This window comes from Ranitomeya imitator, chromosome 1 (assembly GCF_032444005.1).
Source record: "Ranitomeya imitator isolate aRanImi1 chromosome 1, aRanImi1.pri, whole genome shotgun sequence".
Lineage (NCBI taxonomy): Eukaryota > Metazoa > Chordata > Amphibia > Anura > Dendrobatidae > Ranitomeya > Ranitomeya imitator.
In genome coordinates, this window is record NC_091282.1 from 258,971,861 (window position 1) to 258,999,425 (window position 27,565).

General features: G+C 51.4%; 1 long non-coding RNA gene across 1 annotated transcript in view; it reads right to left on the reverse strand.

Moving 5' to 3' along the window:
- The window catches only part of LOC138657723 (uncharacterized), a 314,892-nt gene that overhangs the window by 238,885 nt on the left and 48,442 nt on the right, over positions 1 to 27,565 (reverse strand). The gene's annotated exons all lie outside the window — the stretch shown is intronic.

Below are 27,565 nucleotides of genomic sequence, written 5' to 3' on the forward strand. Positions count from 1 at the left end.
AACCATATTGTAATAGACCTACTAAAGACTTTACCTGAGACAGAAAGGAATCAATGGCCAGAGAAATTGCCTGACTTGGTGGATCTGTATAATCATGTCCCGGTGAGCTCCACCAACTGCACCCCAGCTTACCTTATGCGTGCAAGACCCGGCCAATTACCAATCGATCTAGAAATGGGAATTCTGAAACCAGACGCAGAAGTTCAAGACTCCAATTGGGATATCATACGGCAAAAGCAGTATCGCCAAGTGCAAGAGAGTGTGGAAAGAAGCCTTCAGCAAACTAGAGAAAGACAAGAGCGAACTTTCAACCAGAATGCTCTAGCGACCCCATTAAGACCGGGTGACCAAGTGCTCAAGAGAAATCGTCGAACCAATAAACTGGACAATCAGTGGGAAGCCGTACCCTACACAGTTTTACCAACAAGAGTGGATAATCCTAAAATGTGTCTCATTAGCAAAAACGGAGGCTTAACATCTGTACTAGTGTCAAGAGACAATCTTAAATTGTGTCCGGAAGCATTGAAAGAGCCAGACGTTGTCCAGCCAGAACCAGAAGTTATTCAACCCATACAGGTTCAACCAGTAAAGGAAAAAGAAGAGGAAGTGTATCACACCTGTATAGGAGACTTTCCCAAAACCCTACTAACATACCATGGTGCAGTAGTGGTTCCCATGGTGGCCTTTTACCCAACACCAAACCCAATACCAGAAGTCCCAAGACAGGAAGAGGCTGACCCCGTACTACAGGAGGTTCCAGGCCAGGAAGAACAGATTCCTGGTCAGAGTAATCCCATTCACGGTGGACTTGCCAACTCCATAGTCGTGGAATTATCTTTAGCAGAGCGGGCAGATACTACATCCGCAGTAGACAGTAGTACACCACATGAAGAGACACCGCTATTACGTAGATCACAGCGTAGTACCCAGGGTCAATTACCGGCCAGGTATGCAGATTACCAACTATAAAGCTCATAATGTGAATTGTATATATGTTATGCCGTATATAGTTAAACAGAAAATGTAGTATAGTCATTGTTATCAGTCTGCAACGTTTAAGCCCAGTGCCTACAGAGACTTGTCTGTATGAACTTATTGCATATTCTTGAACTTTTTATCAGCCCGGAGGCACTAAATCAAAGCTCCGGAAAGACTGCTTTTTGAACTTTGCTTTTTGCTCTTTTTGAACTTTCTTTAGACTTTATATTGATAACTCCGTTGGAAAAATGGAACTAAATTCCTGGACACTAAGTACAGTGCCTTTCCTAATACCTTCAAGGATAGAACTGTATTAATGGACGCTATTTGAAGTGACTTTTTTACAGAACTCTATTTTTGTTTTCTTGAGTGGTTTTTGTAACTTTTCATTTTTAAGACTCTGTACATATTAATTGTTATTTCAAAATGTTATTGTCCCACAGTCCCGGAGTACTGTTCTTAACTAAGGGGGAATGTGGCACCCCTAGGGGTATTTGCCACAAAAATAGTTACTGACAGTAAGTACAAATACTAAAATAGCAAGACTGCACTACCACCTCCGGCCAGAAGGGGGAGCTCCAGAGACTCCCCTTGATCCATTCTGGTCTGAGAGAAGAAATGGCAGTTGGGCCAAGGGGCTGATAGTGAGAGGTCATACAGTTAAATCTCTAACAGCCCTGTGACTGTTACCAGGCCTAAATCACCGGCCTGAGGAGAAGAGGGATAGAGAAAAAGGACATTGTGAGAACCGGGTAGCATTAATCACTACCCAGAACAGGCGCAAAGACGGATACCGGATCCGTGGCTGTATTCATTATATATAATACAGCAACCGGAAAAACGTGAGGTGATATCAGCTTCACTAGGGCCGGACGCAGCAACAGACACAGAGTTCAGCGGTACTCCCAGAGGGGGTAAACCGATAAAAGGACTCGGGTTGCCCGTCGAACCAGGACCCGGAGGGGACAGATTGGGCCGGCAGCCAGTTCACATACAGCAGCAGGGCCACACAGAAATTGCGCACAATAAGAGGCGAAGACCCCGGCAGGGTCAAAGTAACTCAGAGTTCCCATACAGACTCCGGTGACAGGACTGGTTGTAAATCCTTTTATGTTAAAGTAAACTGGTTAAACGTTTCAGTGCCTCAGTCTTTCATTTGGACAATAGCCATCTATCCAGGATCGGGATCGTCACCGCTGGGAGAATCTGCTGCTGATCAAGTAAGTGCCTGTCCCCTCATGATACCCCTTACACTGTGCATTGCCTGAGGCCACAGCACCGGGTCAAGCCACCCGTGACATCCCCCTCAAGAGACAGACTCCATTGGTCCGGTGCTGGGTATCCCGGTCTCCTGGGCGTCACATATATATATATATATATATATATATATATATATATATATAAAACAATGATTCATTGTAACAGTAAGAATTCCACCCAGCACTTGATACTTCCTGTGGAACCACACAAGATACCTAAAATTCCAGACCAATTCAAAGCTAATCCTACTATCTCATAGTTAAGTCTGGTTGCTATGGTTTCCTCCTGGGAGAAACCCTCAAGGTCATAGGTTAGGTGTACACTGTCTGGAAACTTTGGAAAGTTAGCTACAGAAATAAGCAGTGGCTGTTTTGTATTTATTAAAACTAGAAACCATTATAACCAGAAGCACAAAAATTAATGTTGTAAATATTCTAATATTTTGTTTTAAATATATACGACACAGACACACATACACACCACACACATACACAGACCACATCACATATACACACACCACACACATACACACACACTCCACAAACCAGATATGTACACACACACACTCCACATACATACACACACCACATATGTACACACACACACACACATATACATACATACATACATACACACACAATACACACATATACACACACTATATGGTGGCCCGATTCTAAAGCATCGGGGATTCTAGAATATGCATGTCCGCGTAGTATATTGCCTAACCACGTAGTATATTGCCCAGCCATGTAGTACAGTATATTGCCCAGCCACATAGTATATTGCCCAGCCACGTAGTATATTGCCCAGCCACGTAGTATATTGCCCAGCCACATAGTATACAGCACAGACACGTAGTATATTGCCCAGTCACATAGTATATTGCCCAGCCACGTAGTATATTGCCCAGCCACATAGTATATTGCCCAGCCACATAGTATATTGCCCAGTGACGTAGTATACAGCACAGAGCCATGTAGTATACTGCCCGGTCACGTAGTATATTGCCCAGTTACGTAGTATATTGCCCAGCCACATAGTATATTGCCCAGTCACGTAGTATACAGCACAGACACGTAGTATATTGCCCAGTCACATAGTATATTGCCCAGTGATGTAGTATAGAGCACAGAGCCACGTAGTATATTGCCCAGTTATGTAGTATATTGCCCAGTTATGTAGTATATTGCCCAGCCACATAGTATATTGCCCAGTCACGTAGTATACAGCACAGACACATAGTAGATTGCCCAGCTACGTAGTATATTGCCCAGCCACATAATATATTGCCCAGCCACATAGTATACAGCACAGAGCCACGTAGTATATTGCCCAGTAACGTAGTATATTGCCCAGCCACATAGTATATTGCCCAGTCACGTAGTATACAGCACAGACACGTAGTATATTGCCCAGCCACATAGTATATTGCCCAGCCACATAGTATACAGCACAGAGCCACGTAGTATACAGCACAGACACATCGTATACTGCCCAGTCACGTAGTATATTGGCCAGTCACATAGTATGCACCATATCCCTGTTAAAAAAAAGAATTAAAATAAAAAATAGTTACATACTCACCATTCGGAGCCTCCGGATCGAAGCGGCCGGTTACCGACGCTCCTCGCGCGCTTCGGTCTGAAGAGTGCATTGCGGTGTCACGAGATGATGACGTAGCGGTCTCGCGAGACTGCACATCATCATCTCGCGAGACCGCAATGCATGGAGCGGTCACCGGGGAGTCGCGAGGAGCATTGGTAACCGGCCGCTTCGATCCGGTGGCTCCGGATGGTGAGTATGTAACTATTTTTAATTTTTTAAATTATTTTTAACATTAGATATTTTTACTATTCATGCTGCATAGGCAGCATGAATAGTAAAAAGTTGGTCACACAGGGTTAATAGCAGCGTTAACCGAGTGCGTTACACCGCGGTCAACGCTGCCATTAACCCTGTGTGAGCGCTGACCGGAGGGGAGTATACGGATGCCGAGCACTGACTGCAGGGAGTAAGGAGCGGCCATTTTCTTCTGGACTGTGCCCATCGCTGATTGGTCGTGGCTGTTTTGCCGCGACCAATCAGCAACTTGGATTTCCATGACAGACAGAGGCCACGACCAATGAATATCCGTGACAGACAGAAGGACAGACAGACAGAAGTGACCCTTAGACAATTATATAGTAGATACAGCACACATACACTAAATCCTAGTTATAAGAATCTTTTACAGCAAAATATTTAGCGTTATTTACACTGGAATTTGGGGAAGCTTTAAACCTAATAAAAATACAGACAATATACAAAGAAACCGAGGATATGTGGGTTATGCTTAGGGCACATTTATATGTTGCTTGACCTTGGCACGGTTGACTCCCAGTGACTCCCCAGACCTTTCTTGAATAACCACACCACACCCGTATTTTTGGATAATTACGGCCACAGCAGCCAATTTATTATTGATATTAATAATCAAAAGACCCTTGGTGAGGCCCTCGAAGCTAACCCGATCCTGGTCTGGTTATTATCCCGTTGGCACTGCCTCTTCCCTCTCAGCCTTACTTCCAGCCGCATTTTTCCCATGCTCGGAAGCACCATGATTTGAGGGGAGAGGTTGCCTCCACACCTTTAGCCTGTACCCGACTTCCATCGTCAGGTACCCACCCATCGGTACCGCGCACCCGACCTCCAACATCAGGTGGCCCTCCGGGTCCCCCGATAACGTGACCCCGACCTGCCTCGTCGGGTATCACGCAGGTATCACCAGACCACCAACAAAGTAACTATCCACGGTAGGGGGGGTCCCGCAATGCAAGAATCCCCCCTTTACCGAACTTTTCCACCAGCTTCGAGGACCCACCAATGCTCAAATCATCATAATAATGATGTAACAGAACCTCGTGCTCACGAAGCGCTATCCGCCACCAGTCAGGAGAGGAAAAAACCCCTGTGGGGGAAACCTCCAGGGAACCATGGCGATGGACTGCCCTTCCCCTGGGCTTAAAAGTAACTGCCAAATAAATAGTTTCGTTTAAGTATTGTTCATGTCCTCGTCCGATCGGTTCATCTGCTACTGCGACCCGGCCTTCCTTCTTTTCCTCTGGGCTGGGTGGGTGGGGCTTGCTGTCCGGACGTCCTGAGGGAAAGAGGGTCCGGCTCCTCCTTGCGTCCTCTTTTAACCCCGTGTGCCCCCCCCTTCCCTCGTCCTGGTCACTTCCCCTATGTCACTTCCCCTTTGCTCAATCCCCTACTACATCTCCCCCTCCTCCCCCCCTTCCTGCCGTCCCACTGCCTTTTTCTTAACCCCCCCAATTATCTCCGTCACTTGCAACCTGCCCGGTCATGGCCCCCTCCTTTCGGACCCTCCGTGCCTTATCCGGGGGTCACTTGACCTTGGCACGGTTGACTCCCAGTGACTCCCCAGACCTTTCTTGAATAACCACACCACACCCGTATTTTTGGATAATTACGGCCACAGCAGCCAATTTATTATTGATATTAATAATCAAAAGACCCTTGGTGAGGCCCTCAAAGCTAACCCGATCCTGGTCTGGTGATTATCCCGTCGGCACTGCCTCTTCCCTCTCAGCCTTGCTTCCAGCCGCGTTTTTCCCATGCTCGGAAGCACCATGATTTGAGGGGAGAGGTTGCCTCCACACCGTTAGCCTGTACCCGACTTCCATCGTCAGGTACCCACCCATCGGTACCGCGCACCCGACCTCCAACATCAGGTGGCCCTCCGGGTCCCCCGATAACGTGACCCCGACCTGCCTCGTCGGGTATCACGCAGGTATTACCAGACCACCAACAAAGTAACTATCCACGGTAGGGGGGGTCCCGCAATGCAAGAATCCCCCCTTTACCGAACTTTTCCGCCAGCTTCGAGGACCCACCAACGCCACACCGAGAGCACTTGACCCCCCTTCAAGTGCTCGAGACCCCACCAACAAACCCTGCTGTGGCCTTCCGTATACCCTCAAGCAAGCCCTCAATCCATAAGTCAGTCCCCGCGGTGTTCAAGTGCACCCCGTCCCCTAACCAGCAATCTCTCTCTGTGGAATCCAGGCCTGCATGGCGTATCGTCACCCCTCCGTTTCGTGACACAAACTTAGGTACCTCTTTGTTAACTTTTACCCGGGCTTTGTTAATCTTTCCAACTGACCGTGCCCCTCGCCACTTTCTTCTAGGTACCATGTCAGACCATACTAGCCTCAAGTTTGGACATGCTAACCCAAGTTGTCCTACATCCCTTCTGATTTTGGCACTCAGCCCTTTTCCCGAGCTAGCCCCCAAGTCATTACCCCCGGCATGTAATACTAATATATCTGGGACCCCGTAGAGGTCTACCGCCCGGTAAAACTCGTGCAGTACGCGGCCCCATGATAAACCCCGATATCCCAACCACCTAATCACCGCCCTATCTCTTGCAATACCTAGCTGTCTCCCGCCTGTCCGTTTGTCAGCCCGCTGTGCTCCCCAGTAAACGTATGAATGTCCTAAGATCCAGATGACGATCGGGACTTGTCCTGTAACAAACCAAAAGAAATTAGCGTGATGTACCAACTCTGGGGGGAATCCCTGCCTTGTAACCTTGAGGTCGTACGTAAGACCTGTACCTTTGCGACTCCCACCGGCCAATTCGCTTCACTGTCTCTGGGCTCAGCCCACCCACCATGGCCTTCGTTGCCGCCCCGATCCTAAATGAATGGCCTGTGTATCTGCCAGGATCCATGCCTGCCCTTACCACACATATCCGGAATACTTTGATAAATTGATATCTGGACAAAAATGACCCATCCTCGTGACGTAGCAGCGGTCCCCCTTGTTTAGGCCTGGCTGCCGAGAATATATCGAAACATTTCCACGGACACATGTTAGAACCGCTGACTTTTCCCAATAACACCTTTTTTCCTTTTCCATTTTGGTCCGTCTTCGATCTCCTAATCCAAAATTCCAACCCCCCTTTTGTCTTTATAATGTCTTCGGCTAGTATGCCCCCCGCTATGGCCTTGCCTGGTGCTGCCAGTTCCCCTACCCTCATAGCTCCAAAGAATGCAAGTGAAAAAGCCAACCTAAACAGGCCAGTCTCAAATTGTGTCCTGCACACCACCTCTAACTGCCTTCCTAGTTCTTCTAACATGCCAAATGACACCGGCTGTTACCTACGCCGCTTCTCGGCGTCGTCGCTCTCTCGAAGCTCGGTCCCGGCGCCGCGATACTCTCCGCTCTCTCCCCGGGTCTGCTCTTGCCCGTCCTGCTCTGGCTCCTCATAGCACAGGATTCTCCTCTGTCTCAGCGCGCTCCCGGCGTTCTACTTCCGGGTCTGCGCGCTCCTGTGCTCCTTCGGTGTCTCTGGTGTCTGGGTCCTCGGCTGGAGCGCTCTCTCTGCGCAGGCGCCCCAGCTTCCCTCTTGGACGCAGGCGCCGGGTCTCCATGACCTCTTCCTGAGGTCAGAGGTCAGTTCTCGCTATTGCCCAATCCTGAGCTTGCCTCTACTATAAGAGGCAAGCTTCCCGGTTCCCTGGTGCCAGATTGTTTTAGCCCTTTAGCTAATGCCTTTGGCTCTCCCAGGTTCTCCCTGCTTCGAGCTCTCCGTTTTTGTCCGTAGCCTCGCCTTCCCTCTGTTTGTGCCCTCTTTTGGTTTGTCCCCTTTTGTTTGCTGGTCTCTCGCCTTTATTGTTTAACCCTTCTTGTTCTTTTGTTTTGTTCCTTAGCGTCCTGGTCATCTCTGTTTCCAGCGTTGCGGTTTTTTCAGCCTTCTCCTTCCCGTCTTCCTGAGCCGTCCCTTCTGGTATCTTCGCCGTGGGTAAGTGACATCTGGGCCTGCCCCTAGCGGTCCCTGTATAGGGGTCGTTCTCCATCTTAGGTCGCTCGCCCAGGGGTAGGTCTGCCCACGGTCCAGAGGGTCCACTCTAGTTTCTTCCCGATCGCTATAGTACAATCTGGCCATGGACCCCGCGGGTACCCCTTTTTCGGCTCAGAAGGAGTTAGCACTTTTGCGTGAGAATCAGCAGCGCATAATGGCTTTTTTGAAAACCTTGGAGTCACGCCTAACCTCCATTCAGACCTCTGACCCTGCTAACGCCGCTCAATTGGCTGGTCTCCAACAGGAGCTCTCTCAACAATGGGATACTCAGACCCGCATGTTGAGCTATATGGCCTCTATCGATGACCGCTTGTTCAATCTCCAGTCTGCTCCCGCTGCAGCTGTGCCGGTCCCCTCTCTCGCTTCCACTCCCGTGTCTTCCCCGCCTCCTCGCTTGGGCAAACCTCCCAGATACTCCGGCGACCCTAAACTTTGTCGGGGGTTTCTAAATCAATGCCGTCTCCATTTTGAGCTTCTTCCCCTTCAGTACCCCTCTGACCGGGCTAGGGTGGCCTTTATAGTGTCTCACTTAGAGGGAGAGGCGTTGGCTTGGGTTAATCCCTTGTGGGAGCGTGAGGACCCTGTAGTCTGCCACCTGCAGAATTTTCTCGAGACCTTCCGTAAAGTTTTTGATGAGCCCGGTCGTCTTGCCTCTACTACTGAGTCTCTCTTTAATTTACATCAAGGCTCCTCTTCTGTTGGACAATATGCCATTCGCTTCCGTACTCTGTCCTCAGAACTGGGATGGAACAATGAGGCTCTGGTGGGTGCTTTTTGGCGGGGATTGTCCAGCCGGATTAAAGACGAGCTAGCCGGCCGTGACACCCCAACTTCTCTTGAGGATCTGGTCTCCCTCGCTACCCGGATTGATCTCCGCTTTCAGGAGCGGTCTCGTGAGTTGGCTAGAGAAAAAAAGCCTATTCACGTTCTTTCTACTTTCCGTCAGCCTAGCAGCTCTCGTGCTTCTGTTTCTGTTCCTTCGTCTGTGCCTACCTCCGAACCCATGCAAGTGGATCGAGTAAAAATGGCGGAACAACGCCGCAAGGAGAGGCGCACCCAGGGCCTATGCTTTTACTGTGGCAGTGCCGCTCACTTGCCCCGCAGCTGTCCTGATAGACCGGAAAACTCTTCCGCCTAGGACAGGTAAGAGAGGTCTCCCTAGGTGTCCGTGTTTCCTCTCATCCTTTAACTCTTAATGTCCTTTTTGTCTCCAATCAGTTTCGGTCCTCCGAAGTGGCGTATGTGGATTCAGGCGCAGCAGGCAATTTTATCAGCCTTGAGGCGGTTCGGCGGCTTCGCATTCCGACAATCTCTTTGGACTCCCCCCGCTTGATTGCTTCAGTGGATGGTAGACCTTTACAGGAGGAGATTTCTTTTGTTACAGAGGAGGTGGAGATTCAAATCGGGGCTCTGCATCAAGAAAAGATCGCTTTTTATGTTTTACCTAACCTCTCTCATGCCTTTTTGCTTGGTCTTCCCTGGCTTCGAGTTCATGAGCCTACCTTGAATTGGCGCACAGGAGACGTGCTTCGGTGGGGCCCTTCGTGTCATGGTCGCTGTCTTCGGTCTATACGTCCTGTTTGTCCTTCTCAGCCTATTGGAATTCCTGAAGGGTTACCTACTCCCTACTAGTCGTATGCTGATGTCTTCAATAAAAAGGAGGCTGAGAATCTTCCTCCCCATCGTTCCTACGATTGTCCGGTGGATCTTCTTCCCGGTTGCTCTCCACCTAGAGGGAGAATTTATCCACTTTCTTCTGCAGAGACCAAGTCTATGTCTGAGTACATACAAGAGAACCTGGCTAAAGGATTCATCCGCAAGTCCTCTTCTCCTGCTGGTGCTGGGTTTTTCTTTGTGAAGAAGAAGGACGGTTCCTTAAGACCATGTATAGACTACGGAGGATTGAACAGTATCACGGTTAAAAATAGGTATCCTCTGCCCCTTATACCGGAGCTCTTCGACCGCCTTCGAGGCGCTCGTATTTTTACTAAGCTTGATTTACGAGGTGCCTACAATTTGGTCCGGATCCGCGCAGGCGACGAGTGGAAAACTGCCTTTAACACCCGAGATGGACATTACGAGTACCTAGTTATGCCCTTCGGCCTCTGCAATGCTCCCGCGGTATTCCAAGAGTTCGTTAACGATGTGTTCCGGGATCTTCTCTACTCTTGTGTTTTGGTGTATTTGGATGACATTCTTGTTTTTTCTTCTGATCTTCCTTCGCATCGCAGAAGTGTTCGTGAGGTCTTACAGCGCCTAAGAGACAACCACTTGTATGCCAAGTTGGAGAAGTGTGCGTTCGAGCAGACCTCTTTGCCATTCCTTGGATACATTGTTTCGGACTCTGGTCTTAAGATGGATCCTGAGAAGTTGAATGCCATAATTAACTGGCCGCAGCCCCGCGGAGTGAAAGCCATTCAACGCTTCATAGGATTTGCAAACTACTACAGGCAATTCATCCCGCACTTCTCTACTGTGATCCGTCCTCTTTCTTCTCTCACTCACAAGAGTTCCAGTTCCAGGGAGTGGTCTCCTGAGGCAGAGGAGTCCTTTGCTCTTCTTAAGAAGTCTTTTTCTTCCGCACCTGTCCTGCATCACCCGGAGAAGAACAAGCCATTTATTCTGGAAGTTGACGCCTCTTCCACTGGTGCAGGAGCCGTTCTCTCCCAAAAGACCCCTGAGGGTCGAGTGGCTCCCTGCGGCTTCTTCTCTAAAGCCTTTTCAACTTCTGAACGAAATTATACTATTGGAGATCGAGAGTTGTTGGCCATCAAATTGGCCTTAGAGGAATGGAGATACTTGCTTGAAGGATCTGTTCATCCTTTTATTATCTTCTCTGACCACAAGAACCTCACTTACCTACAATCTGCGCAAAGATTGAACCCACGTCAAGCCAGATGGTCTTTGTTTTTTGCTCGTTTCGAGTTTGAACTTCGTTTCCGGCCAGGCAACAAGAACATAAAAGCTGATGCCTTGTCCAGGTCATTTCTTTCGTCTGATGCTGTGGAGGAACCAGCATACATCATCGACCCTACTAAGATTGTAACCGTCGCTCCACTTCAAATGATCCGTCCTCCACCAGGCAAGACGCTAGTCTCGGACGAAGACACTAGAAGGGTTTTATCGTGGGGTCACTCCTCCAAGTTGGCCGGTCATGCAGGTACCAAGAAAACTTACCTTCTCATCTCTCGGTACTATTGGTGGCCTACACTACGTCTAGATGTTAAGGAATTCGTAGCTTCGTGTCCCTCATGTGCCAGGAACAAAGTACCTAGACGACTACCACTTGGGAACCTACTTCCTCTTCCAGTTCCATCTGCCCCGTGGCAGCATATTGCCATGGATTTCATCACCGATCTTCCTTGCTCCTCCGCATGTACAGTCATTCTGGTTGTAGTGGACAGATTCTCTAAGATGGCTCATTTTATTCCGCTGGCTGGGTTACCTTCTGCTCCTGAGTTGGCAAACATCTTCATTCAAAACATTTTTAAATTCCACGGACTACCACAACACATCGTATCAGATAGAGGGGTACAATTTACTTCTCGCTTTTGGAGAGCTTTGTGCAAACTTTTAAAGGTGAACCTGGACTTTTCTTCCGCATATCACCCGCAAACTAACGGTCAAGCGGAACGTACTAACCAAACTCTTGCCATTTATCTCCGGCACTTCTCTAATGCTCATCATAATGACTGGGTCAACTTACTTCCTTGGGCAGAGTTTGCCTACAACAACCACTCCAGCGAGTCCTCTGCAAGGTCTCCGTTTTTCATTGTTTTTGGACAGCACCCTGGTGTTCCTCTTCCAGTCTCTTCCGCCTCTGGTGTTCCAGCAGCTGACTCTATGGCTCTCGAGTTTTCTTCGATTTGGGACGAGGTCAAAGAGACTCTAAAACAAGCTTCGTCTAAAATGAAGAGACATGCAGACAAGAGGCGTTTAGATTCTCCTCCTTTCTCTCCTGGTGATATGGTCTGGCTGTCTTCAAAATTCATCAGACTCAAGATTCCTTCCTACAAACTTGGTCCACGCTTCATTGGTCCTTTTGAGATTCTGCGTCGAGTCAACGATGTCGCTTACAAGCTGAAATTGCCTGCTTCGCTTCGTATACCCAATACGTTTCACGTCTCTCTTCTCAAACCAGCCATCTTTAACCGTTTTCACCCCTTCCTTTGTACCCCTTCTCTACCAGTCAGCACTGACAACGTTTTCGAGGTAAGGGATATTTTGGCTGTTAAGAGAGTTCGGGGGAAGGAGTTTTTCTTGGTTGATTGGAAGGGTTTTGGTCCTGAGGAGAGGTCGTGGGAGCCTTTGGAGAACATCAATGCTCCTCGTATTCTTAATAAATTTTTTGCTGCTTTACGTGGGGGGGGGGGTGTAAGGAGGGGGGTACTCGGTCCCGGCGCCGCGGTCCTCTCCGCTCTGTCCCCGGGTCTGCTCTTGCCCGTCCTGCTCTGGCTCCTCATAGCACAGGATTCTCCTCTGTCTCGGCGCGCTCCCGGCGTTCTACTTCCGGGTCTGCGCGCTCCTGTGCTCCTTCGGTGTCTCTGGTGTCTGGGTCCTCGGCTGGAGCGCTCTCTCTGCGCAGGCGCCCCAGCTTCCCTCTTGGACGCAGGCGCCGGGTCTCCATGACCTCTTCCTGAGGTCAGAGGTCAGTTCTCGCTATTGCCCAATCCTGAGCTTGCCTCTACTATAAGAGGCAAGCTTCCCGGTTCCCTGGTGCCAGATTGTTTTAGCCCTTTAGCTAATGCCTTTGGCTCTCCCAGGTTCTCCCTGCTTCGAGCTCTCCGTTTTTGTCCGTAGCCTTGCCTTCCCTCTGTTTGTGCCCTCTTTTGGTTTGTCCCCTTTTGTTTGCTGGTCTCTCGCCTTTATTGTTTAACCCTTCTTGTTCTTTTGTTTTGTTCCTTAGCGTCCTGGTCATCTCTGTTTCCAGCGTTGCGGTTTTTTCAGCCTTCTCCTTCCCATCTTCCTGAGCCGTCCCTTCTGGTATCTTCGCCGTGGGTAAGTGACCTCTGGGCCTGCCCCTAGTGGTCCCTGTATAGGGGTCGTTCTCCATCTTAGGTCGCTCGCCCAGGGGTAGGTCTGCCCACGGTCCAGAGGGTCCACTCTAGTTTCTTCCCGATCGCTATACCGGCCGCCTGCTGTCCTTTTTAACCCTTCCCTTACGGTAACCTTTTATGGCCTGTCTGACTAAAAAACTCTTTGTCAAATCAGCTCTGTTCCTCAGCTTAAACCCAAATGCTAGCCCTGCAATCAGTTGACTAATTTTTGCCGCTGACCAGCTATCATCTGCGGCCCGCCTAATTCCCATCAATAACACCCCAATCTGTTCCTCCTCTGACAAGTCCTCGCTCCCACGGCCTAGCCATTGTTCCCACTGCCTCCACGACCGCCCTTACGCCGCCCACGTGCTACTTGTTACGGATAACTTGATCAGCGGTTCGGCAGCCCTGATGCCACGCTCCATAGTCCGGGAGGGCAGGGTAAGACCTCTTCTTCTGCTTCGGGGGCCAACGCCCGAAACCGCTGCCACTGAAAACGAGAAAGTGCATCAGCGATCGAGTTAAATTCTCCTGGAACATGAGATGCTGTCATATGAGCATTGATAACTAAGCATTCCAACACCAGCTGTCTCAATACTCTAATTACTGGCGGCGAAGATGCGGTGATATTATTTATGGCCATGACCACTCCCATGTTATCGCACTTAAACCGAACCTTTCTGTTCATCAGCTGATCTCCCCATAATGTTACCGCCACCAGGATTGGGAAAATTTTCAATAATGCAATGTTTTTTATCAGCCCTGCACCCACCCATTACTCTGGCCATGCTGCCGCGCACCACTGCCCCTGACAGTAAGCTCCAAAACCATGACTGCCCGCTGCATCCGTGTATAATTCCATATCCGAATTACAACATCCCCCTTCCATCAACAAGGAAAGCCCATTGTACTTTTCTAAAAATGTGCCCCAAACCGCCAGATCTGCCTTGTTATCTGCCGTCAGTCGCACATAATGATGCGGCGATTTTACGCCGGCCATCGCCGCCGCCAATCTCCTCGTGAATATCCTGCCCATTGGCATGACTTGACATGTAAAATTTAAACTCCCCAGCAGCGACTGCACCTCCCGCAGCTTCAGTTTTTTAACTTTCCTGGCCCTGCCTATTTCCTCCTTCAGGGCTGCCACCTTCTCTCCCGGGAGACGACACTCCCACCGTATAGTGTCGATCATGATTCCCAGAAAAGAGATACACGACGTTGGGCCGACAGTTTTTTCGGGGGCCAATGGCACCCCGAACTCCTTAGCAACCCCCTGCAAACCTGTTAAGATGGTACCGCACACCTTTGATTGTGCCGGACCTACACACCAAAAGTCATCGAGGTAGTGGATCAACGATCCCAATCCTGTGATATCCTTCACTACCCACTCCAGGAATGTGCTAAAGGCTTCGAACAACGAACATGACAATGAGCATCCCATTGGCAAACACCTGTCTATGAAATACTCTCCCTCCCAATAGCACCCGAGCAATCGCTGACTCTTTGGGTGTACCGGCAGTAGCCGAAAGGCAGCTTCTACATCCGTTTTTGCCATCAACGCCCCCTTTCCGCATTTTCTTACCCAATCTAACGCCAGATCAAATGATGCGTATAGCACCGTACATAACTCCGGATCGATGCCGTCGTTGACGGACTTACCACGAGGATATGACAGGTGATGGATCATTCGGAACTTGTTCGGTTCCTTCTTTGGTACAATGCCCAATGGAGAAACCACCAAGTCCGACACGGGTGGGAAACTAAACGGACCAGCCATCTGGCCCATCAGCACCTCTTTCTCAAGTTTCTGTTTTACAACTGCGGCGTGCTGATAGGCCGAACAGAGATTCCTCAGCTTCCGTGGCGTTTGGCACGCCGGGGAAGGGATAACAAACCCGTCCTTGAATCCTTTGCCTAATAAGTCCGCTTTTTCCCTATCCGGGTATCTACTTAGATAAGGGAGCATCACGTGTAGCTTGACCGGTGTTAGGCCCTTGACCATGACCGGCTCCTCCCCCCTTACCACCGTACTTCCTAGGACACCTATTGGCCCCATGTGCCGATCCCCCACAATTGGAACACGTGTGCCTGAATTTACAGCCTGTTCCGAATTTGCACTGTCCCTCGTTGAATTGCCAGCAGAGCCCATGTTTTTGATTCCCGCCCCGACCTTGGAAGTTCCCCCCTGCCATGCTTCCCGCGCTGTATCCTGTATGGCCGGCGCCACCAGCCCCTCCCTGAAAGGGCATCCAATGTCTGTGATTCTGAGACATAATCTGAAGCCACAGGCCAATATCTTTTTGATCCCATCTCATAGATGGTCGCATGGCCTTGCGCTGACGAAACTGTTTGTCATACCGCAGCCAAGCTTGACCTTCATATGACTTGTAAGCCTCCCCAATGGTATCCATGTAGCAAAACAATTGCGAGCAATTGCTACCAAATATCACAAAAGCATGCCACCAATTTGTAAACGTATGTGCCACCGTAATTGTTCGCTCCTCTTCTTTCCTCCCTCCATCCCTTCCTAACTTTGTGCTCAACCTCTCTACAGGTAAAAGCGCGAAAATGTCCACATACTCATCCCTCCATATTTTTTCTTTCATCTCATTCTTAAGATGCATACCCAAGTAACCCGTAAAACAAAAATATATATCCCAAATATATATCCCCCCGCGCCGTGTCATCTAACTGCCCATACTCATCCCCGCCTGCCGCCGACTCGGAGGCCCTGTTTATATCGTCCCCACCCCCAGCAGCACCAGGCCGTAAGTATGGGCTCGTCCAAGCTGATAGATGCCCAGGCCCGCGTCCCTCAAAACGGTCCATTCTGTCTGCCAGACTCGCTATCATTGCCCTCGTTTCCCTAGCGGTGGCCTCCAAGGACCCTAAAATAGTGGCTACACTATCCATCTGTGATCCCTGGCTCCCCCCATCCACTAACAATGGGCCTGCATCTGGGTATGATGGAAACATGGATTCATAGTTACCAGGCCGCGCGGGAGTCATCCTCCCCCCGGCCGCTGTGCTCCTGGAATCCTCCTCGCTGTTGCCGTCGCTGTCCGCGTCCAGGGATGAGGGCCATGTTGCTCCTTGCGACCAGCGTCCGTCCTCCGCGCGCTCCTCTCCCGTTCTTTCTTTGCTCCCGTGGCTATATAGTGCGGTGGCCACCCTGTCGCTCGTTCTGTTTCCCTGCCTGGCTCTGCCCTGGGTGTTCTGCTGGTGGCTCTGCAACTCGATGCATGGCCCTTGCTGCCTGGGGGTGCTCACCATCCTGGGCCATCGCCGTCTATTTACGCTTGCCCCCCACTCCCTCGAAGGGCTCCTTGTCCTGCGCTGCTGCCCCCTTACTGGCATCTCCATGGCCATCCTTTCGGGGGGCCTAGTCCTGCGAGTTGTTCTCCTCCCCCCTTCCCCCACGGGCATCTGGCTGGACGGCCCCGGATTCTGCCTTCTTTCAACAGGCACCTCGCTGGGCAGCCCGCTTCCCTGGGGCCTTTGAGAAGGACCCCGGAAACAAGATGGCGCCTGTTATGAAGGCAATCCAGTGACACAGTGTGCCAGCAATCAGAGCACATACAGTGATCTGACAATAACCCAAAAACAATAGAACGAGCTCTGAGACGTGGAATCTCTGTAGACCGCAATACCTGAACCTATCCTAAACACAACTAAAGGCAGCTGTGGATTGCGCCTGACACTACCTATGCAACTCGGCACAGCCTGAAGAGCTGACTAGCCTGAAGATAGAAAAACAAGCCTGACTTGCCTCAGAGAAATACCCCAAAGGAAAAGGCAGACCCCCACATATAATGACTGTTAGCAAGATGAAAAGACAAACGTAGGGATGAAATAGATTCAGCAAAGTGAGGCCCGATATTCTAGATAGAGCGAGGATAGCAAAGAGAACTAGATGGGTATTTCCTGAAGGAACTACAGATAGTGCTTTGTAATGGTGCCCGGGCTGCCCCTGCAAGACTTTCACACTTGGGTGCCCTTCAGGCGCTGGTTTGGTGGGCGGGGCCCCTCAGGGGATGATTTGGTGGGCGGGGCCACTCTGTGTCCGATTTGGTAGACGGGACCACTCTGGGTCCGATTTGGTGGGCGGGGCCACTCTGGGTCAGATTTGATGGGCGGGGCCACTCTGGGTCAGATTTGGTGGGCAGAGCACCTCTGGGTCAGATTTGGTGGGCAGGGCACCTCGGTCAGATTTGGTGGGCGGGGCACCTCTGGGTCAGATTTGGTGGGCGCGGCACCTCTGGGTCAGATTTGGTGGGCGCGGCACCTCTGGGTCACATTTGGTGGGCGGGGCACCTCTGGGTCACATTTGGTGGGCGGGGTCACTCTGGGTCACATTTGGTGGGCGGGGTCACTCTGGGTCACATTTGGTGGGCGGGGTCACTCTGGGTCACATTTGGTGGGCGGGGTCACTCTGGGTCACATTTGGTGGGCGGGGTCACTCTGGGTCACATTTGGTGGGCGGGGTCACTCTGGGTCACATTTGGTGGGCGGGGTCACTCTGGGTCACATTTGGTGGGCGGGGTCACTCTGGGTCACATTTGGTGGGCGGGGTCACTCTGGCTCACATTTGGTGGGCGGGGTCACTCTGGCTCACATTTGGTGGGCGGGGTCACTCTGAGTCACATTTGGTGGGCGGGGTCACTCTGGGTCACATTTGGTGGGCGGGGTCACTCTGGGTCCGATTTGGTGGGCGGGGTCACTCTGGGTCCGATTTGGTGGGCGGGGTCACTCTGGATCCGATTTGGTGGGCGGGGCACCTCTGGGTCCGATTTGGTGGGCGGGGCCACTCGCGGTCCGATTTAGTGGGCGGGGCCACTCGGGGTCACATTTGGTGGGGGGGTCACATTTGGTGGGCGGGGTCATTTTGGGTCACATTTGGTGGGCGGGGTCACTCTGGGTCACCTTTGGTGGGCGGGGTCACTCTGGGTCACATTTGGTGGGCGGGGTCACTCTGGGTCACATTTGGTGGGCGGGGTCACTCTGGGTCACATTTGGTGAGCGGGGTCACTCTGGGTCACATTTGGTGGGCGGGGTCACTCTGGGTCACATTTGGTGGGCGGGGTCACTCTGGGTCACATTTGGTGGGCGGGGTCACTCTGGGTCACATTTGGTGGGCGGGGTCACTCTGGGTCACATTTGGTGGGCGGGGTCACTCTGGGTCACATTTGGTGGGCGGGGTCACTCTGAGTCACATTTGGTGGGCGGAGTCACAATGGGTCACATTTGGTGGGCGGGGTCACTCTGGGTCACATTTGGTGGGCGGGGTCAGTCTGGGTCACATTTGGTGGGCGGGGTCACTCTGGGTCACATTTGGTGGGCGGGGTCACTCTGGGTCACATTTGGTGGGCGGGGTCACTCTGGGTCCGATTTGGTGGGCGGGGTCACTCTGGGTCACATTTGGTGGGCGGGGTCACTCTGGGTCACATTTGGTGGGCGGGGTCACTCTGGGTCACATTTGGTGGGCGGGGTCACTCTGGGTCCGATTTGGTGGGCGGGGTCACTCTGGGTCCGATTTGGTGGGCGGGGTCACTCTGGGTCCGATTTGGTGGGTGGGGCACCTCTGGGTCTGATTTGGTGGGCGGGGCCACTCGCGGTCCGATTTAGTGGGCGGGGCCACTCGGGGTCACATTTGGTGGGCGGGGTCACATTTGGTGGGCGGGGTCACATTTGGTGGGCGGGGTCACTCTGGGTCACATTTGGTGGGCGGGGTCACTCTGGGTCACATTTGGTGGGCGGGGTCACTCTGGGTCACATTTGGTGGGCGGGGTCACTCTGGGTCACATTTGGTGGGCGGGGTCACTCTGGGTCACATTTGGTGGGCGGGGTCACTCTAGGTCACATTTGGTGGGCGGGGTCACTCTGGGTCACATTTGGTGGGCGGGGTCATTCTGGGTCACATTTGGTGGGCGGGGTCACTCTGGGTCACATTTGGTGGGCGGGGTCACTCTGGGTCACATTTGGTGGGCGGGGTCACTCTGGGTCACATTTGGTGGGCGGGGTCACATTTGGTGGGCGGGGTCACATTTGGTGGGCGGGGTCACATTTGGTGGGCGGGGTCACTCTGGGTCACATTTGGTGGGCGGGGTCACTCTGGGTCACATTTGGTGGGCGGGGTCACTCTGGGTCACATTTGGTGGGCGGGGTCACTCTGGGTCACATTTGGTGGGCGGGGTCACTCTGGGTCACATTTGGTGGGCGGGGTCACTCTAGGTCACATTTGGTGGGCGGGGTCACTCTGGGTCACATTTGGTGGGCGGGGTCATTCTGGGTCACATTTGGTGGGCGGGGTCACTCTGGGTCACATTTGGTGGGCGGGGTCACTCTGGGTCACATTTGGTGGGCGGGGTCACTCTGGGTCACATTTGGTGGGCGGGGTCACATTTGGTGGGCGGGGTCACTTTGGGTCACATTTGGTGGGCGGGGTCACTCTGGGTCACATTTGGTGGGCGGGGTCACTCTGGGTCACATTTGGTGGGCGGGGTCACTCTGGGTCACATTTGGTGGGCGGGGTCACTCTGGGTCACATTTGGTGGGCGGGGTCACTCTGGGTCACATTTGGTGGGCGGGGTCACTCTGGGTCACATTTGGTGGGCGGGGTCACTCTGGGTCACATTTGGTGGGCGGGGTCACTCTAGGTCACATTTGGTGGGCGGGGTCACTCTGGGTCACATTTGGTGGGCGGGGTCATTCTGGGTCACATTTGGTGGGCGGGGTCACTCTGGGTCACATTTGGTGGGCGGGGTCACTCTGGGTCACATTTGGTGGGCGGGGTCACTCTGGGTCACATTTGGTGGGCGGGGTCACATTTGGTGGGCGGGGTCACTTTGGGTCACATTTGGTGGGCGGGGTCACTCTGGGTCACATTTGGTGGGCGGGGTCACTCTGGGTCACATTTGGTGGGCGGGGTCACTCTGGGTCACATTTGGTGGGCGGGGTCACTCTGGGTCACATTTGGTGGGCGGGGTCACTCTGGGTCACATTTGGTGGGCGGGGTCACTCTGGGTCACATTTGGTGGGCGGGGTCACTCTGGGTCACATTTGGTGGGCGGGGCCACTCTAGGTCCGATTTGGTGGGCGGGGTCACTCTGGGTCACATTTGGTGGGCGGGGTCACTCTGGATCACATTTGGTGGGCGGGTTCACTCTGGGTCACATTTGGTGGGCGGGGTCACTCTGGGTCACATTTGGTGGGCGGGTTCACTCTGGGTCACATTTGGTGGGCGGGGTCACTCTGGGTCACATTTGGTGGGCGGGGTCACATTTGGTGGGCGGGGTCACTCTGGGTCACATTTGGTGGGCGGGGTCACTCTGGGTCACATTTGGTGGGCGGGGTCACTCTGGGTCACATTTGGTGGGCGGGGTCACTCTGGGTCACATTTGGTGGGCGGGGTCACTCTGGGTCACATTTGGTGGGCGGGGTCACTCTGGGTCACATTTGGTGGGCGGGGTCACTCTGGGTCACATTTGGTGGGCGGGGTCACTCTGGGTCACATTTGGTGGGCGGGGTCACTCTGGGTCACATTTGGTGGGCGGGGTCACTCTGGGTCACATTTGGTGGGCGGGGTCACTCTGGGTCACATTTGGTGGGCGGGGTCACTCTGGGTCACATTTGGTGGGCGAGATCACTCTGGGTCACATTTGGTGGGCGGGGTCACTCTGGGTCACATTTGGTGGGCGGGGTCACTCTGGGTCACATTTGGTGGGCGGGGTCACATTTGGTGGGCGGGGTCACATTTGGTGGGCGGGGTCACATTTGGTGGGCGGGGTCACTCTGGGTCACATTTGGTGGGCGGGGTCACTCTGGGTCACATTTGGTGGGCGGGGTCACTCTGGGTCACATTTGGTGGGCGGGGTCACTCTGGGTCACATTTGGTGGGCGGGGTCACTCTGGGTCACATTTGGTGGGCGGGGTCACTCTGGGTCACATTTGGTGGGCGGGGTCACTCTGGGTCACATTTGGTGGGCGGGGTCACTCTGGGTCACATTTGGTGGGCGGGGTCACTCTGGGTCACATTTGGTGGGCGGGGTCACTCTGGGTCACATTTGGTGGGCGGGGTCACTCTGGGTCACATTTGGTGGGCGGGGTCACTCTGGGTCACATTTGGTGGGCGGGGTCACTCTGGGTCCGATTTGGCGGGCGGGGTCACTCTGGGTCAGATTTGGCGGGCGGGGCCACTCGGGGTCCGATTTGGTGGGCGGGGCCACTCGGGTCCGATTTGGTGGGCTGCGCACCTCAGGTGCCAATTTGGTGCGCGGGTCACTTTAAGAGCTGATATTATCTGGCAAAACTGTGTCCTGGTGGGGTCATGTAGAGTTCGTAGGCGTTGGCATAGTAACTGGGTCTGACTGCACATCGCAATGAGCTAATCAGCCAGGTGGCAGTTGGCAGTTATTTTGAAATTGCCTCAGAAATCAGCCATTATCCCTTATTGTTGGAACAATTTCCCATTGAAATGCATTGAGACAAAATTTTCAAACGCCAATTGCGCCAAAACTACAAATCCGATCGACACAAAAAATACTTAGCACACCTGCCAGGAACGCTGGCTTCGAAATGACACCTCACTGGAGTCTGTGCGTGCAGCGGTTCGGGCCGCATTAATTGCGGACTGAATAATAATAAGAAGAAGAATAAGTTGACTACGGTGGAATAACAATATAGTGCTTTGTCCCAAAGCACTATAACTATGCAGTCTACAAAAAACCCTAAAGAAAAAAACCACGCAAAGGGGGCAAAAAGACCCACCGTGCCGAACTAACGGCACGGCGGTACACCCTTTGCGTCTCAGAGCTTCCAGCAAAACGAATTGACAAGCTGGACAGAAAAAGTAGCAAAAAAAACAAAGAAGCACTTATCTAAGCAGAGCAGCAGGCCACAGGAAAGATCCAGAAGCTCAGATCCAACATAAATAAATAACAAAGCAGCCAACGAGCTCACCAGAACACCTGAGGGAGGAAGCTCAGAAGCTGCAGTACCACTTGTGACCACAGGAGTGAATTCAGCCACAGAATTCACAACAGTACCCCCCCCCTTGAGGAGGGGTCACCGAACCCTCACCAGAGCCCCCAGGCCGACCAGGATGAGCCACATGAAAGGCACGAACAAGATCTGGAGCATGGACATCAGAGGCAAAAACCCAGGAATTATCTTCCTGAGCATAACCCTTCCATTTAACCAGATACTGGAGTTTCCGTCTAGAAACACGAGAATCTAAAATTTTCTCCACAATATACTCCAATTCCCCCTCCACCAAAACTGGGGCAGGAGGCTCAACAGAAGGAACCATAGGTGCCACGTATCTCCGCAACAACGACCTATGGAATACATTATGTATGGAAAAGGAGTCTGGGAGGGTCAGACGAAAAGACACAGGATTGAGAATCTCAGAAATCCTATACGGACCAATAAAACGAGGTTTAAATTTAGGAGAGGAAACCTTCATAGGAATATGACGAGAAGATAACCAAACCAGATCCCCAACACGAAGTCGGGGACCCACACGGCGTCTGCGATTAGCGAAAAGTTGAGCCTTCTCCTGGGACAAGGTCAAATTGTCCACTACCTGAGTCCAGATCTGCTGCAACCTGTCCACCACAGAATCCACACCAGGACAGTCCGAAGACTCAACCTGTCCTGAAGAGAAACGAGGATGGAACCCAGAATTGCAGAAAAATGGAGAGACCAAGGTAGCCGAGCTGGCCCGATTATTAAGGGCGAACTCAGCCAACGGCAAAAAGGACACCCAATCATCCTGGTCAGCAGAAACAAAACATCTCAGATATGTTTCCAAGGTCTGATTGGTTCGTTCGGTCTGGCCATTAGTCTGAGGATGGAAAGCCGAGGAAAAAGATAGGTCAATGCCCATCCTACCACAAAAGGCTCGCCAAAACCTTGAAACAAACTGGGAACCTCTGTCAGAAACAATATTCTCAGGAATGCCATGCAAACGAACCACATGCTGGAAGAACAAAGGCACCAATCAGAGGAGGAAGGCAATTTAACCAAGGGCACCAGATGGACCATTTTAGAAAAGCGATCACAGACCACCCAAATGACTGACATCTTTTGAGAAACGGGAAGGTCAGAAATGAAATCCATCGAAATATGTGTCCAAGGCCTCTTTGGGACCGGCAAGGGCAAAAGCAACCCACTGGCACGTGAACAGCAGGGCTCAGCCCTAGCACAAATCCCACAGGACTGCACAAAAGTACGTACATCCCGTGACAGAGATGGCCACCAGAAGGATCTAGCCACTAACTCTCTGGTACCAAAGATTCCAGGATGACCAGCCAACATCGAACAATGAAGTTCAGAGATAACTTTACTAGTCCACCTATCAGGGACGAACAGTTTCTCCGCCGGACAACGATCAGGTTTATTCGCCTGAAATTTTTGCAACACTCGCCGCAAATCAGGGGAGATGGCAGACACAATGACTCCTTCCTTGAGGATACTCGCCGGCTCAGATGAACCCGGAGAGTCGGGCACAAAACTCCTAGACAGAGCATCCGCCTTCACATTTTTAGAGCCCGGAAGGTACGAAATCACAAAATCGAAGCGGGCAAAAAATAACGACCAATGGGCCTGTCTAGGATTCAAGCGCTTGGCAGACTCGAGATAAGTAAGGTTCTTATGATCAGTCAATACCACCACGCGATGCTTAGCTCCTTCAAGCCAATGACGCCATTCCTCGAATGCCCACTTCATGGCCAGCAACTCTCGGTTGCCCACATCATAATTACGCTCAGCAGCCGAAAACTTCCTGGAAAAGAAAGCACATGGTTTCAACACTGAGCAACCAGAACCTCTCTGTGACAAAACCGCCCCTGCTCCAATCTCAGAAGCATCAACCTCGACCTGGAACGGAAGAGAAACATCTGGTTGACACAACACAGGGGCAGAACAAAAATGACTCTTCAACTCCTGAAAAGCTTCCACAGCAGCAGAAGACCAATTAACCAAATCAGCACCCTTCTTGGTCAAATCGGTCAATGGTTTGGCAATGCTAGAAAAATTACAGATGAAGCGACGATAAAAATTAGCAAAGCCCAGGAATTTTTGCAGACTTTTCAGAGATGTCGGCTGAGTCCAATCCTGGATGGCTTGGACCTTAACCGGATCCATCTCGATAGTAGAAGGGGAAAAGATGAACCCCAAAAATGAAACTTTCTGCACACCGAAGAGACACTTTGATCCCTTCACAAACAAAGAATTAGCACGCAGGACCTGGAAAACCATTCTGACCTGCTTCACATGAGAGTCCCAATCATCTGAGAAGATCAAAATGTCATCCAAGTAAACAATCAGGAATTTATCCAGATACTCACTGAAGATGTCATGCATAAAAGACTGAAACACAGATGGAGCATTGGCAAGTCCGAACGGCATCACTAGATATTCAAAATGACCCTCGAGCGTATTAAATGCAGTTTTCCATTCATCTCCTTGCCTGATTCTCACCAGATTATACGCACCACGAAGATCTATCTTAGTGAACCAACTAGCCCCCTTAATCCGAGCAAACAAGTCAGATAACAATGGCAAGGGATACTGAAATTTAACAGTGATCTTATTAAGAAGGCGGTAATCAATACACGGTCTCAGCGAACCATCCTTCTTGGCTACAAAAAAGAACCCTGCTCCCAGTGGTGATGACGATGGGCGAATATGTCCCTTCTCCAGGGATTCCTTCACATAACTGCGCATTGCGGCGTGTTCAGGCACGGATAAATTAAATAATCGACCTTTAGGGAATTTACTACCAGGAATCAAATTGATAGCACAATCACAATCCCTATGCGGAGGTAGGGCATCGGACTTGGGCTCTTCAAATACATCCTGATAATCAGAAAAGAACTCTGGGACCTCAGAAGGAGTGGATGACGAAATAGACAAAAATGGAACATCACCATGTACCCCCTGACAACCCCAGCTGGATACCGACATAGAGTTCCAATCCAATACAGGATTATGGGTTTGCAGCCATGGCAACCCCAACACGACCACATCATGCAGATTATGTAGCACCAGAAAGCGAATAACTTCCTGATGTGCAGGAGCCATGCACATGGTCAGCTGGGTCCAGTACTGAGGTTTATTCTTGGCCAAAGGTGTAGCATCAATTCCTCTCAACGGAATAGGACACCGCAAAGGCTCCAAGAAAAACCCACAACGTTTAGCATAATCCAAATCCATCAGATTCAGGGCAGCGCCTGAATCCACAAACGCCATGACAGAATACGATGACAAAGAGCATATCAAGGTAATGGACAGAAGGAATTTGGATTGTACAGTACCAATGACGGCAGACCTATCGAACCGCTTAGTGCGCTTAGGACAATCAGAAATAGCATGAGTGGAATCACCACAGTAGAAACACAGACCATTCAGACGTCTGTGTTCTTGCCGTTCAACTCTGGTCATAGTCCTATCGCACTGCATAGGCTCAGGTTTAATCTTAGACAATACCGCCAAATGGTGCACAGATTTACGCTCGCGCAAGCGTCGACCGATCTGAATGGCCAAAGACATAGACTCATTCAAACCAGCAGGCATAGGAAAACCCACCATGACATCCTTAAGAGCCTCAGAGAGACCCTTTCTGAACAAAGCTGCCAGCGCAGATTCATTCCACAGAGTGAGTGTGACGCTGTAAGAATCTGGCTGCACTCGGATGTCACCCGAGTGCAGTCCGATTAGAGCATGTATATTCAAACGGAGAGTGGACCCACTGGACCGTGATGACGAACCCCTCTCGGACGAGCTGACCAGGTGGACCGCCCCCTATACAGGGAGAGTTAGGGGCAGGCCCGTGAGGGACTATCGCCACGGAAGCTGGAGGGTCGACTGAGAACAGATGGGAACACAGCAGGCACAAAGGGAAAGAGGGAACAGAAAGGAAATACTGAGACAAGGGAGAAGATGGGAACGCTACAGAGGCACGGAGACTGGCAGGACAATATGGAGAGACCGAGGCTGACGGGAGCAAGGAAAAGATATAGGAGCCGGGCAGGTACTGCAGAGGAAAAGGAACTGAAGGAACAAGGCAGGAACACAGGAAACAGGCAGGCACTGCAGAGGGCGGAGGAGACCCAAAGTCAGAGAGCTAGGAACGCTCAGAGACCACAGGTGGCCAGAAGCACTTGTAAACACAAATGAACATCAGGCACAGAGAAGCAGCAGGAAGCAGTTTACATAGCAGCATGGGAGCTACTTCCGGGTTACAGTCCTCCAGGATGACAGAGAGGACAGGAAAGAGCGCCAACAGAGGAATCAGATGTGCGCACGCGCAGAGCTGAATGCGGCGCGCGCGCGCACCCGGCGAGCTGCAGTGGGAAGAGGTGGCGGCAGCAACGGCATGACAGTACCCCCACCTTTACGCCCCTCCTTTTTAAGACTAGAAAGAAACCGGGACAAAATACGAGGAGCCCGAATGTTCTCTCGAGGCTCCCAGGACCTCTCCTCAGGACCAAAACCCTTCCAGTCAACCAAAAACAAAGTTCTCCCTCTAAGTTTTTTCATGGCTAAGATGTCCCTAACCTCAAAGACATCATCCTCGGAAACAGGCGAAGGAGAACAAAGGTTAGAAGAATGAAACTGATTAAAAACTACAGGTTTAAGGAGAGACACATGAAAAGAATTAGAAATACGCAGAGAGGCAGGCAACTTAAGTTTGTAAGAAACGTCATTAATACGAGACAAAACTTCGAATGGACCGATATAGCGAGGACCCAGCTTATGTGAAGGGATTTTGAGACGGATAAATTTAGAAGAAACCCAAACCTTGTCCCCAGGATGGAATATAGGAGAATCAAGACGTCTTTTGTCCGCATGTCTCTTCATCCTAACTTGAGTCAACTCAAGGGCGGACTTGGTCTCCTGCCAGACCCTGGAGAACTCTCTAGACAGAAGATCAGCCGCTGGTACAGTAGAGACAGGAGGAACCGGAAGAGGAAGACCAGGATGTTGACCGTAGACGATAAAAAATGGAGATTTGTTAGTAGCTTCGCTGGGATGGTTATTGTAAGAAAACTCAGCCCATGGCAGTAAGTCAGACCAATCATTCTGATGAGAATTGGAGAAATGGCGGAGATAAGTTACCAAGGTCTGATTAGTACGTTCCACCTGGCCATTGGACTGTGGATGGTAGGCCGAAGAAAAATCAAGCGAAATGTTCATAGATCTGCAGAGGGATCTCCAGAAGCGGGCGGTGAATTGAACACCTCGGTCAGAAACAATATGTAAAGGAAGACCATGAAGACGAAAAATATGGTGAACAAAAATCTTTGCCAATTCGGGAGCAGAAGGTAAACCTGGGAGAGCGATGAAATGAGCCATCTTGGAGAAACGGTCCATGACCACGAAGATGACGGTGGAACCAGAAGAATGAGGCAGATCA